The sequence below is a fragment of the Rhodnius prolixus genome, unplaced genomic scaffold (genome assembly GCF_049639745.1).
Source record: "Rhodnius prolixus isolate KJV_2025 unplaced genomic scaffold, Rpr scaffold_8, whole genome shotgun sequence".
Lineage (NCBI taxonomy): Eukaryota > Metazoa > Arthropoda > Insecta > Hemiptera > Reduviidae > Rhodnius > Rhodnius prolixus.
In genome coordinates, this window is record NW_027411593.1 from 37,759,840 (window position 1) to 37,774,006 (window position 14,167).

Consider the following 14,167-nt stretch of genomic DNA (forward strand, 5'->3'; position numbering starts at 1 on the left):
AAAATAACGGGGATTAAGGTAGTGAAATAGGCACTTCAAAAGAGTGCGTAATTTACTCGTAATTTAAAACATTTCCTGAAGGCCTAAAAATGAGTTTAAAATCAAATTGTAGCAATGAAATGGATATTACCAAAAAATTATTTAAGCACCCGCTTAATTTCGTAGCATTTTTATTTCTCACAAAACTCAGTGAGGTGCACAACTCATTGCGGATTAACGTAAAAATTGTTTTGATTAAGGCGTAACAATAAGTTTTATTATGCTTAAATTTAAGTTGACTTCTTCATTTAGTCGAAGTAATCAGTGAACTACGTGAAGAACTTATATTCCAGCAAAGATCCCTTTCGCGTAATATGTGCCCGAGGCCTTTAAATTTAATGATTTCCACGTAAAGAACCAAATTTTATTTATTAAAAATAAAAAGTACAATAGAAATAGTTATTTATTTAACAAGTGTGGAAAGTAGTACTTTTCCTCACGCGAGGTAGGGTTTGCACGTGCAAGTGCAAATTGCCGAGTGTGAGGAAAATACTTGACGCTCGAGTTAAATATTATATTTTTTTTGCAACCGTTAGGGTTATTAACTAAAAAAATTAAAAATTTCATTTTTACAGTCTACAAAAAGTAATTTATTTATTATAAACATTTATTGTTATATTACAATTATTCACATTACTTACGTATTTACATTACTTATTACATTTTCTGCTGTTTCTTTTATTGATGGAGGAGTGTTTTCTAAACAGGCATCACTAGAATCCATTTTAAATTTCTATAAGGTAACACTATAACCTTTTTAACTGTTATAATTAAAAATATCTGATTATTTATTAAAATATTATTTTTATTTCTATATTCCTTTCAATTTTTATTTTATTGTTTAATATTCGTTTTTTAATTATTTAGTTACGTTAAATAAGCTTATTAAAGTTTTACAGAAAATATTTATGTTAATAACAAAACTTCTTATATCAAGGAAGCACAATAAAGTTTTTCCACTCACTAGTGCGGAAAGTGACACTAATGGGAATTTTTCCCCACTAGTGTGGGAAGTTGGGCATTACACAGCTGATTTTAATTGAGTAATGAGAACTTCCCTACATGGTTGCAGAAAAACGTTATTTATTTAGCTTCTAAAATATGTTTGCAGGCAGTGAGGTGAACAATTATGCCAAGAAAAATCAAATTTGAGGGGAAAAACCAGCTAGCTCCTCCGGGACCATTGGGTTCACCACTGATACGTACAGCAGGTGAGTGGGATTTGTTTAAAACCATATTTTTGCAGTTTCTTGAAAGCGGGAACAATCCCAGCTGCCAAATTTCTTTCTATCGATGAAGAATTCGTCTTAAGCGATCTTTCCGTTTCCCTCTACACTTACTGTCATAATATCTAGAGTGCAAAATATTGACAAACAATAAACCATCTGACTTTCTGACTTAATTAAACAGGCAAACTGTAAGGTTATAATAAATATATAATATATAAATTTATAAATATATATTTATATACATATATAATTTATTTATTTATTTATATTAATTCTCTGGCCCCTCTTCAGATCGCATAAAGATTGTAAATAAATTTAAAAAAAAAAAAAAGTTGAGAGCCCGGAAGTGTGTGGGCAAAATTTATGTTAGTGTTGGTATAAACAGTATAAATATCTGGGGGTGGGGCCCTTAGCCATCCCCCAGTCACTCTCGTAAAGTTATTGCATGCCCTCACACCTACACTCTCTACTCTATAGTACATTGCACACAATATTGAATCACGATGAAATCATATTGTGATAACATAATCTGGTTTGGTAACAGATTTATCCCCATTGGATATTAATACAAACGGGATAACTTTGAAACCAGTACCATCATTCTGGCCAAGTTAAATTCTCTGTTTAGTTTAAAATTGTTCTAATATTTCGTTTTTGTTCAATAATGTTTTTGATTGAATATACAGATGGAGAAGGGAGGTTTTATATGTTTTTCCTTCATTTTCAGCGGGTTTTTTTAAAGTTACGCGGATTTTTTAACGGCTAAAGGAAGAATTAAGATAATTAGTAAGACGACTTAGCTACCCATAGTCTTCTCAGATAGAACTAGATGCGATAATCAACTGCAGAGATCAGAGATCTTGGGCTTCGTCAACTTCTCCTAAGACGTATTAGGTGCTTACAAGTTAATTCAAGACTGATGACTGAAAATTAAAAAAACAAACAAAGATTTTCGGTAGTAACAATCCCTCGATTCAGATTCGGTGATGTGGTTCTTGTTGTCTAGGTGACCGCTAACCAAAAGTGGCTTATTTAGCCACCCCTTACAGGCCATACGTCGAGCATAAACCTTCCCCCTTTCTTTCGTAAGGTCCAGGAAGTTTCCCTCCAAAAACATGTTCCCGCTAACATATCCTGGTCTCGAAATCGCAAAGTTCTCATATCTTTAAATTTGCCCATTTTCCTCAATTTTTTTTAAATCTTAGTATTCAGAGGCTCATTGAATTCTTATTTAATTCGGGGTAGAAAGATTATGGTCCATTTCAGACTGAATTTTGTTTTGTTTGTATTATTGCCTAGATTTCGATCTTCTATGACTTGTTACAGTTGATAATACTGGTGTTACTCTATATAATGGTGCCGTGTATATTAAATATTGATCTCATTTGAGTTATTTTCTAAAATTAACCTAATTTTTGTATTAAATACCGGAAATAGGCTCCAACACTATTTAAGTGATATGTAATAGTTGGTTCAGACTCTTGAGATATTTAATGATATGCGTGTACGTTATATAAAGTAGTTACTGGGTCAGTCTAATTAGTTGTGATAGGGTCTTCGAAGTTTCCCATGGTATAGTTACTGTCGTTAAATGGGTCCATGGGTTATGTCCATTCTCCCTGGCAGACAACACCCTGTGTTACCATTCTCTTCGTACTTCCTGTGAGAACAATTACTAGACAAGAATACCACCACTGGCTAGTCCCTATTGTTTCAAATTCAGAAACTGGAGGGGTCAAACTCCCGAGTGTTCTGCGGCCACTAGGGGCGGACACCTGCTTGTCTTCAATGATCTCTTCGCGCTACTTACCTTCCCCTTTAGGCGTCCCCCTTTCTATTCTTTCTTTTATCTGATCGAACAGCATCCGAGACCTAGTTATAACTGGATTTTGAGATTACCTTCGTCTTATTCTTAATTCTAATCTAACAGTACTACTTTTTAAGTGCGTGAAGACAAGTCAAAGGTGAAACAATGTAAGTTCAAAACTGATATTACATTTGGATGTGAAACCTTGCTTCGGGTACCCTTCTAACTTCGAGATTCGTGTAGCCCTTTACGTAGTTCGTACTTTCTCTTTTAAGTAAAGATCAAAGCGAATTTTGATTTGTTTTCACCAGAAAAAGTCGTATTGAGGTTTTTGATTCTGAAAAAGAGTTTGCCGAAAATGGTCTGCGTGTGTGAAAACAAAATATCTCAAAGACGAGAATTGCAGGAAGCTGCAACATTATAATGGATCAAACGAGGTGTCCCCTAACATAACGTTTAAAATCCGCCTAGAAGAAATAGTTCTTTACTAAATGGATTTTCATTAAACCTTGTGTTTAATTTGATTCTTTGATTCTTAATTTGCCAAATCCCGTTAATTAAATTTCTATTCCCAACTATCGACTCACATGAATCTTTAGGGCATGCCCTCTCAAACACTATTCTTCCCACTAATCTTCCACGATGTTTAAAGCGTTGGTGGCTACGCGACCAACTGCGTAAGTAGCGTCGCGTCGTCTAATGTGATGATCGTGAACCATACTGCGACTGTTACCGCCGTCATTCTAGTTGTCATATCGGTGTGTGCTTGTCGGCCTTTTTCGCCTATCAGCACACTCATTTATGGACTATTACAAGTCTTATGTCTTGTGTTTGTTGCATTTATTTCCGGAAAGTTGTAGAAATCTCAGTAAAGGTTAAAAAAAAAGTAACAATCAGGTCCCACGGTTAAAGGCGAAGGAAGCAGTGGAAGCCGAGGTGTTCGGAGCTAAACCGAGGTTTGTTGCTTCAGTTAGCCTAGGCTAGCAACAGTCTAATGGGGGAAGCTAGACACTAAGTGCCCTTTTTTTTGCTCATGAGAGCGAAAATAAGACCAAGTTCGTTATCTAGTCCTTGCAAGCCGCTAAGTCTTATATTGAAGGCTAGTTTGGCACTATTTCTCATTCTTCTAGAACTTTCTCAAAAATGTATCCTATGATTATAACTTTTGATAAATTTATTCGGGAAGATCCGTTCTAGGGCATTCTGGGTGGGAGGAATAGGGATAGGTTTAAAAATATCATTTCTGAACAAGTATTTCCGTATTCCTAGAGTTTTTAATTTTTATTTTGTGAAAAATCTTTATACTTGGCGCCAATTTCACTCTCTAAAGTGTTTACATCGCTGACGTAATGAAGTTGATTGTTATTTCGTATCTCTTAAAAACTTAATTATTAAAATACTTGAATTTAAAGTTGATTGGAGGGAGAAAACAGGCGACAATCTGACCAATTAGCAGCGGTCATTAATCCTATTTTCAGCAAAATTATCTTCTTTCCCGCCTTTTCTATACAGTGAAAGGAAGTAATAAACAGGAAGTGACAAGGAAGGCGGAGAGGAGAGAAAGATATATGTTAGAGTAAAGGATAACGGAGTAGTAATTGTCTTTTCTTCTTCTTCTTCTTGTTTTCTATTCGTCAAAAAACTAGAAGAAGGATGGAAAACCTAGTAAAGAAGGAAGTGGACAGGGTGTGAAACAGATATTCTGCCTGGATGTTGCAGTAGGAGTGGAGGGGAATATTTTAAAATAACTGTCTGAGTGTGTGCACTGCAGGATGAACGAAGGAGATCGAAGGACGGCTCTTCTGCCGCCCCCGACCGCCGTCTCCGACCAAGACTCTTGGATAAATGTACGTCGTCCAACTCTTAAACATTAATTATTTACTTTATTAATGATCCCTCTCTCTCTCCCACTCTCTGTATCAGCCCCCACTGTGAGGGGCAACACCAAGCACGCCGCCGGCAGTTGGCTCCTTTTCCGAAGTTATAAAATCTCTTCGCTTTTTCCCACTTTCTTCTTAGTCCGTCACCCAAAAATATCCGCTCATACTTTTCTCCTCGCCGATTCTGTTGTGTTCTCCTACCCCTGGCCTATTCCGATTTTGAATGTCTGCAAGAAGATACAGTGTGGGAAAGAGAGAATTAAAGTTTTGGGACAAAATGGGGAAAGTGAGCTTTTAGGAGTTTTGGGATAATGGTGGGTAGCGCTAGCTTTTTCCCCAGCCTTAGAGAGTCAAGTTGATCCCCAGTGTTCTCATACCACTTATAACGACACCCAGGGCGTCGCGTCCAACCGGTCCCAATGAGAACTCTCTAGAGCCCGTACTCCTCATCGTCAGAACCAACCTTCTCCACTGTGAAGCTTCCTGGGCATCATTGATACAGCTGCCAATATAATATGCCCTCCTAATGGTGATATAGATTTTTCCAACGCTGGACAGAGAGGAAAAACACTTTTTCTCACCAACAATCTTTTCCCTCTCTTTTCTGAAAACTCCCCACACCCATACTAAAACTCTGGCTCCAGGATTTCCGAAGAATCTAAATCCCACCACCTACTGCCGGCATTGCTAAGCTAGCCCTTCCTTTCCCTCAGGTACAGTCAAGGAAGAGAGGATGAAAAACTTTTAATTAGGAAAACTGTCGGCCAGGCTAGTTTCTCTCCTTCAACCACCGCTAGGTCTACTGAACTAAACAACAACAACAACAATCTTTCCGCCTTATCCAACCTTCTCCTCCACACCTTTAAACTTGCACAGAACAATGAAATAGATTAAAAATAGTTAACATCCTAGAACAACAGTATTTTAGTAATAACAGAAATCGCTGGTGACTAGTTCGATTTAAGGCAAGACTGAATCCAGTCCCCTTTACGTGATTATTAACCAGGAAAAACGTTAATTAAAACCGGAAGGAAATGTATTGCTAATTAATTTACATTTTTCCTTCTTTTGCCCTTCTTGGGTAGACATTTATTACTTGTTCTGACCTAGCGCAATTACTAAGTGCAAGCAATTTTTAGCACAATTATACCTAAAGTCTGCCTAAAAGATTAGGCCATTACTTTATAAGAAGGTTGGTTTATTCTCGCATATTATGCCTTAGTTTCTATATCTATGTCCAAAGACACAGTTTCTATATCCAAAAATCTATTTACCAAAACTAGAAACAAGTCAAAATAATTCAAAGTATTCACAGTTTAACTTCTTTACTATTTTTCCTGAAATTCATCTAAGATGTTTTTTCTTTTCATAAAGCTGTAAGATCTGGTCATGGAATTATTCAATATATCTCTAGATAACATTATGTCTCTGCTGAAAGATCTCCAGCGTTTAATATAATTTTTGTTTCGAAACATTTTTTTGGTTCAGAGTTTTAGTAAGTAATATGGAACAAATTTTGGGCGTAAACACACTTATACTTCGAAATTAGTCAGATTTATTAAATAAATGACTCCTAAAAAGATGTTACTTTCAACTAATTGAACTTTAATAATAATTTACTCATTGCAATGGTATGCCCTTTTTAAAGGTAAATTACCTCCCAGCTGGTAATTTATCGAAGTGACTGTAGTAGACATAGAGTATCAAGGGCCCTAGCCCAAGGAAAGAAAAATTACTCGAAAACTTTTTCGATTTCAATGCGGCAACCCTCAAGGAGTGCGGAGTTGTAACACTCGCTTTCCCCTCTCGGCCGTAGGTATCTCACCAAACTATACTAGTATCCGGTCGCTAGTCGAAAGGCTAATTTAAAAGGAAAACAAAGCGAAGGGAGAAGGGCCGGTAATTAGTTTTATGTGCTGCAAATAAAGCGAACAGAAAAGGGCTGCGGAAGGGTACAGCGATGAAACAGAATTGGGTCCGTCAACCCTTATTCTTCATTTGACAAAGAGTCGAGGGTAAAACGGAACTCTAAAGCTAGGTCCTCTTCTTGCTTTTTTTTTATTTTTTTTCTGCGTACATTCTTCTTTTTAAGTTCTTTGTCTTCTTTATTTCCTCGTAATGGAGGGAATTAGAAAGTGCAGGAGAGAAGCTAAGGGGACTGCTGAAGACAATTTTACATAAATTAGTTTAATTTCACATCAGCTTTGCTTTGTAGCAATCTGCTAATTTGTTCTTAGTTTATCATGCCCAGAAATGTCGTTTAATCCTATACACATAAATCTTTAATCGGGAGTATATCTAAGGAACCCTTCCATTGACAGATAACCCAAGAAAATCTAATTTTAACTTAATGTGCAGCTTTTGCAGTTTCTTTTTTTTTTATCAAAATTTTTAAAGAAAAACAGTTTGACGAATTTCGTTTATCAAATAGTGTGATTCGATTTGATAGAAAACATCGATATGTGTAGATCACAAGCAGTAAGTTCGAACCCCTGAAACCAACTGAACAGTTTCAAGCTTAGGAGTCACGGACAAAAAAAATGTCAGGGAACACTCAAATCTTTGGAAGGTTCTTTGTTTATACGCATAATAAACCATTACTTTCATTAAAAATATTTGCAGCTAAAAATTCTTTCACTAAAGGGTTCTAGTGAATCATACGAGGGTCGTTTGAAAAGTCCGTGCAAAAATAAAAACTACTTAATTTTTTGGGGTAAACCTTTTTTATTTTTCAACATAGTCTCCTTTTAGACTTATACACTTCGTCCAACGCTGCTCTAGTTTGTTGATCCCTTCCGAATAATAGGATTTGTCCAAGTCTGAAAAATAGCCATTCGTTTCTGCAATCACCTCCTCGTTTGAATAAAATCTTTTTCCCGCCAGCCATTTCTTCATATTGGGGAACAAATAGTAGTCCGAGGCAGCCAAGTCTGGAGAATAGGGGGGATGTGAAACGAGTTGGAACCCTATTTCCATTAATTTTGCGCCCACAACTGCTGAGGTGTGAGCTGGTGCGTTGTCGTGATGGAAAAGGACTTTTTTGTGGGCCAATCGTGGGCCTTTTTTCTTGCAGCTCGGTTTTCAAACGGTCCAATAACGATAAATAATATGCACCTGTAATAGTTTCACCCTTTTCCAGATAGTCGACGAGGATTATTCCTTGCGAATCCCAAAATACAGTCGCCATAATCTTTCCGGCCGAAGGAACGGTCTTCGCCTTTTTTGGCGCAGATTCCCCTTTGGTAACCCATTGTTTAGATTGTTCTTTGGTCTCAGGAGTGTAGTGATGTATCCATGTTTCATGCACAGTGACGAAACGACGCTTAAAGTCCTGCGGATTCTTCTGGAACAGCTGCAAACCGTCCTTGCAACACTTCACACGATTTCGTTTTTGGTCAAGCGTGAGCAATCGCGGCACCCATCTTGCGGATAGCTTTGTCATGTCCAAATTTTGATGCAAAATATTATGTACCCGTTCATTCGAGATGCCCACAGCACTAGCAATCTCACGCGCCTTCACTCTTCTGTCATCCATCACCATATCATGGATTTTATCAATGATTTCTGGAGTAGTAACCTCAACAGGGCGTCCAGAACGTTCAGCGTCACTTGTGCCCATATGGCCACTCCGAAAATTTTGAAACCACTTATAAACTGTTCTAATCGAAGGTGCAGAGTCACCATAATGTTTATCAAGCTTCTCTTTAGTCTCCTGAGGCGTTTTGCCTTTCATAAAGTAGTGTTTAATCAATGCACGAAATTCTTTTTCGTCCATTTTTTGAAAATCACTCGACTTCCTCGATTCAAACGAATGGCAAACACAAAGAAATAGACCGATCTGGCTGAAACTTGGTGTGTGTTCTTCCAAGAGATGCTACTAACTAAACATAACCTCGATACGCGCCAGTAGTACTATCTCTCTGACTTTGCACGGACTTTTCAAACGACCCTCGTAGATAACTCTCAAATTATAAATTTAATTAAAACTAAATTTACGGGTAGCTAGTGACGTAAGAATTACTGTCATAACCTTTTAATGCCTAATGGTTGATGCTACCAGCTGTCAGTTACAACTGAACATTTGAATTTCAATAAAAATTCACTATTACGATATAAAGTTTTACTAATTATTATAATTGTTGTTGTAATCACAGTTTTTTGCCCATTCAACGATTCAAGCGATGTATTTCCCGGTGAAAAGTTGAATTCAACCTTGGTAAGAGTTCAAGAATTTCCATCCAAAGTAGAGCAACGAAAAGGAACACAAAAAAGATAGGTTTTTGCACAAATCAAGATTGTCATAAATTGTTTAATGATAAAAAGGTTCCCTGTTGTATATTTTATTAAATTCTTCTGTGTCTTCCATTCTCTATCCGTCTTTATTCTATTTCTTATTCCCTTTGTGTGTTTTTTTTTGGCAACACTGGCTTTCTTACTCATTGTGCCTCTCTCTTTGTCACTTTTCTTGAATTAATTGTAAATGACAAGGATAGTCCTAGAAAGAACTGGCCCAGGAATAGCTATCCTTTCTATTTTATATTCACTTTTATCTGGCCTCTATTTTTAAGGAATTGTTACTTGTCTGGCAGCAGTTAGAAGACAACAGATCTCACTTATGTGTCGGAGTGCGATGTTACTCTCCGGATTAATAATAATTATAATAATAATATTTAATCCCAGTTCGTTTAAGAATGTAATTAGAATTCATTTAAGCCGCCTTTATTTTATTTTTTGTATTTTTTATATATTTATTTTTGTTTTTATATTTATTTTATTTTTCTTTATTTGGTTATTTTTTAAATCTTTCTTTAAAAATCCATGATTTCGGTGTCACTTAGAAGCTGTCAATTTAGTATGTAGAAAAAATTAAATCGTTGTAAATTTACTTCTTGTATTATCTCAATTGTGACTGCTTAATTAATTTTAAAGATCATACAAAATAAAATAAAAATATATTTTTTAAATAAAGTCGAGCCTCCCCATAAAGGACACTCTCACTAGCGGCCACCTCCATTTACGGGCAGTTTTTGGATTCCCCCGTTTTACCCCCTATACACTTCCTATATAAAAGAACCTTTGGTCTAACTCTACATAGCGACCGCGGACATCGGATTTTGGGAAACGGATTTAATGTTTCAACTCCCACCAACGACCACCTTATTCTTAAAAGTTCGTTTGAGAGTCAATAATATGTAGTTTTTTGATAAATTTTTTTGGATAATATAAGAAAAATTTGATGCATATCATATAGCTGCAATAATTATGCAATTATGTACGTTTTTAAATCTATTAATGATAAACAATTTTTAAATAGATGTTCGCAAAAAAAAAACCCATATTTTTTCATTATGAACTTGCCTACCTCCTTCTAACGACCACCTCTATAAGCGGCCACTTTGCTTTCCCCCGCCAATACCCGTTATTGAGAGGTTCGACGGTATATCACTTCCTGTTATAGATTAATCGATTTGACTTTTCTTTTTTCGCTTTCTAGAATTGTTTGAAATACTAAAATGAGTCTTTAAAAAAAAATCGATAATTCGGTTTTGTCAGCTTTCACTCGATTATGAACCGGAAGTCTTTATACTGCATCATCTCTATCACTGCTACTTCGCTAGGCTTTCAAACGTCTTCTACAGACGCTTAAGTCTTTCCTACTTAGCACTATCCTACTAAATTCTCAGATCTTACTTAATTCACAGAATTTCCAAGTAATTCAAGGCAATCCCCTTTCTACAATCCTCTAGCTACTATAATGTAGAAGTACCACAAGGAAGTGTTCACTATCTTGAGTCCATTTCGAGCTTGTTCAGCACTATGTTCTCCTTCCGTTTCCTCGGCCAATGCTTAAGTCTAGTTAAAACGAAATGGCTGTTTTTTCGACATTGAATGACTTCAGCGGCCTTTGAGAACTGCTTGCCCTTTTATTCATTAGTTTCCGGAAGTATTCACAGTTTTTTTTTTGTTTTTTTTTCTCGACTTAACTTATAATTCAGGGCTTTGCAAATGAGTATTGCAATTTTGTTTGTTATTTCCAAAATTTACAATCAATGAGTCCAGTTATTTTTAAAGTGGGTTACTCACCAAATTCATTACCTTTTTCACATAATAAAGAAAATAAAGTTAACAATAGAAAAGGAACGAGAGAGAATGTTCTCTCTATCTCTCTCTAATTGCCTGTTGTCAATTAATTTGTTTTAATTGATCATTAGTTGTCTGTGTTGATTCTGCTGGTAATTTCTTTTGTTAGCTCTTGGTTTGAAGTTAAATAAATTCCGGCATTTTTATTTCTTTTTACCTTTTCTGGAAAATATATCCAAGCAAATGTAATACCACTTTTAGTAATTGCTTCTGAAGGTTACTGCCATGGGCTGTTCCTTATTTTCTTTTCCTGCTTTTTCACTTTGAGCGAATCAGGAAACAGTTATTGACGTAGATCGTCTTATTCAGTGGGAGTAAACTTACGAGACTCTTATTCAAGAATTTTAAAACATGGGCAGACACCCTAATTTAAGGCACGAACTCACCACTAAATTCAATCTCTAAACCAACGTTAGCAAAGATCTTATTGGCTGTACTATGCTTTTTACTAGAGAAAATTTCAAATTTTCTAAATCACTTATCACTTATTCCTTACCTGTAACGTACCACTTCAGTATAAATTACAGTTTCACCACCTCTATAGCGAGACTAAAATTACAAATTTGTGAAGAATCTATAAATAGTAAGTGCATCTTTATAAAACAATTTCTTAATATTTTATTTCAAAATTTAAAGCAATTTAACTTAAACTTGGCGTGCTCAAATGATTCATTTGTAAAAATATATTTAGTGAATTTTAAAAGAGAAGTTCAAATCTGAATTTGAGGTTACAATAAGTCTAAAATTTTCTAGGGACTTTTATTTTTTTTTTTGGCATTGCCTTCGCCAAACAGCCAGCATCATCTATGTGCTTACTAACCTTATTCGAACACATTCTCTCAATAAATTACATTCGCCCTAATAACTGAAACTAGAAGCTATACACAAGCACGACCAATTCTACATCTACGTATACATATTTACACTATACACTATTTAATACACATGGGTAGGCCAATATCACTAGAATATCACTCACTCTCCACTCTTACTTCCGTAATAATATTCTAATTTTGATATTAGCTTTTCAGTTTCCTGTGTGTACATATTTACTTACATCCTCTTTTTGACAAGCCACTGTTCCAGGAGTTGGACCACGCTAATTGTGGTGACCAATACATATACTGTCACTTCTAGACTTAATTAAAACTTAAAAAAAAAATTTAGTGTAATTGATGTATGCAGCTACTTGGGAATCCACAGACAAACTCTGCTTTACATCAAACACTAACACATTTCACATTGGGTGCCTTTTTAAGTAAGTAAAGTAAAGTAATCGCCTATTTTTTTCAGGCGGGGCTTAACGTCCAACTACCAATTAGGTGTCGTGGACGGAGGCGACTAGCAAACATACTTTACTGTAAATTTCTTTTTATTAACCATTAAATAAAATCCAAGGCCCAAGACCGGGCAATCGAACCCAGTACCACAATACATATTAGCTTTGCAGGTCTCGCCTCTAACCGTTCGGCTACAGTAGTTGGGTGTCTTTTAGAGTCGCCTATTTTCTATCCTGTGGCCACAAGGGAAGAGCTTCCTAGTCCATTCTTTGTTCAAATCTCATCGCATTATCCCTTTCTGTGTTATCACTCTTAGTATTAACAGCCTCCTTCCTAACCTCTAATCACACTAAAAGATCCACAAAGCGTTTATCGTCTACAATTTATTGATATAATTTTGTTTTAGTTTAAAATGATTGACTTGTTTATTTATTAGAAGCTTTATGGATTGAAGACCAAGTTAATATCTTTCAACATTATGGCGGCAGGTTGGGGGTGTAGGTGCTGTCTGGAGGGAAACGTGCTGACATTGAGGCGCGCTTCGTTGAACCGTGATCCTAATCGAAACAGCTATTGTAGTACTTTCTTAGGGGGAAAGAGCTTCTGTCTTCCTCCAGTCTCTTTCTTTTCTTATGTTGGCTCCCTCTAGAGCGAATCTTCTTTCCTATCATTTCCCTCACAATGGCCGCCAACAATGAAAGAGAGAATAAGAAGGAAAAAAAAAAGAAGAAGAAGAAAGAAGATTTTATTGTCAAAGTGCCAGAATACAGTTCAAGCCTATAGCCGCCCCCAGCCGGAAGGTTGTGGAACTTGGAGGGAGGTTTTTGTTTTTGTGAAATATTTGTATCTTACTGCCGCCACCCTTGGAGCTTTAGAATGAGATAGACAGTGGAAGGTGGTGAATGGAGGTGGGGAAAAAGAAGAAGCTGGGCCAGTATCTGCTTGCACACCAGAAGGTTCTGCAGTTGTAGATGCCAGTGAGTGTATTTGGGGGCGGTAGATGGGTTTACTACAATTCCTTATAGGAGGAAGTCAGACAAAAGAGTTAGACATAAAGAGTGTTTTGTGTTAGAAAAGTTGAAGGCGTTTAATTAACTTTTATATACGTTATATATATATATATAGTGAGAGGGGAGATTATTGGATGCGGGGGAGTCCCGGGGCTAGAAGAATGAGGTGCTACCGGGAGCAAGCACACGTTTCCAGACTGGAGACTGGATTCGTCCAGCGAGAATACGGCCAATAAAATGTTTCTTCTCTTATAGTTTATACCTCTGTGTTTCCAGTTCCAGGCGGCCCAGTCTGGAACAGACCTTCTCCGTCCGATAAACTAATAATGGCTTCCTTCATCCTGACCATTTTTTTTTTTTTTTTTTTAGACTAATATCACTTCTAAATTACTGGCCAAAAATTGTTCACCTCTCTCGATCTTTTCTTTATCTTCCCCACTACCATCCAAGGCTTCTGACTCCCTGCTGGACCGCTCTTTTTGCTCCTTTTGTCCTAAAAGAAGGACGCTTCTACAATCCTATTAAACATTTCCAACCTACTGGGACTGAATAGTATAGGAGCTGGCATTAGGTTGGTTGACCTTAACTGACCACTAGCGTCCACTCCTCTCTCTCATTGCCTCTCTCTTTTTCTGTCCATCTTTCTCTCCTCGACGTCATCACTAATGCAATATCTCATTTCTTATCTCTCTTTTTTGATTAAACTTAATGTTTTTAATTTATATTACGCAATAGTAATATCATCATCATTGTCTTTCAACCCTTGTAAGTGGAAGTTGGG

At 36.4% G+C, this 14,167-nt stretch overlaps 1 protein-coding gene and 1 long non-coding RNA gene across 2 annotated transcripts in view; one reads left to right on the forward strand and one right to left on the reverse strand.

Moving 5' to 3' along the window:
* The window catches only part of LOC141451413 (uncharacterized), a 228,678-nt gene that overhangs the window by 163,105 nt on the left and 51,406 nt on the right, over positions 1-14,167 (reverse strand). The window lies entirely within an intron of this gene.
* Rad1 (Radiation insensitive 1) overlaps positions 1-14,167 on the forward strand; it is a 77,060-nt gene that overhangs the window by 13,870 nt on the left and 49,023 nt on the right. The window contains exons 2-3 of the mRNA XM_074122740.1: positions 730-779; positions 1,151-1,250. The gene's annotated coding sequence lies outside the window, so the exon portion shown is untranslated. The remainder of the gene's footprint in view (positions 1-729; positions 780-1,150; positions 1,251-14,167) is intronic.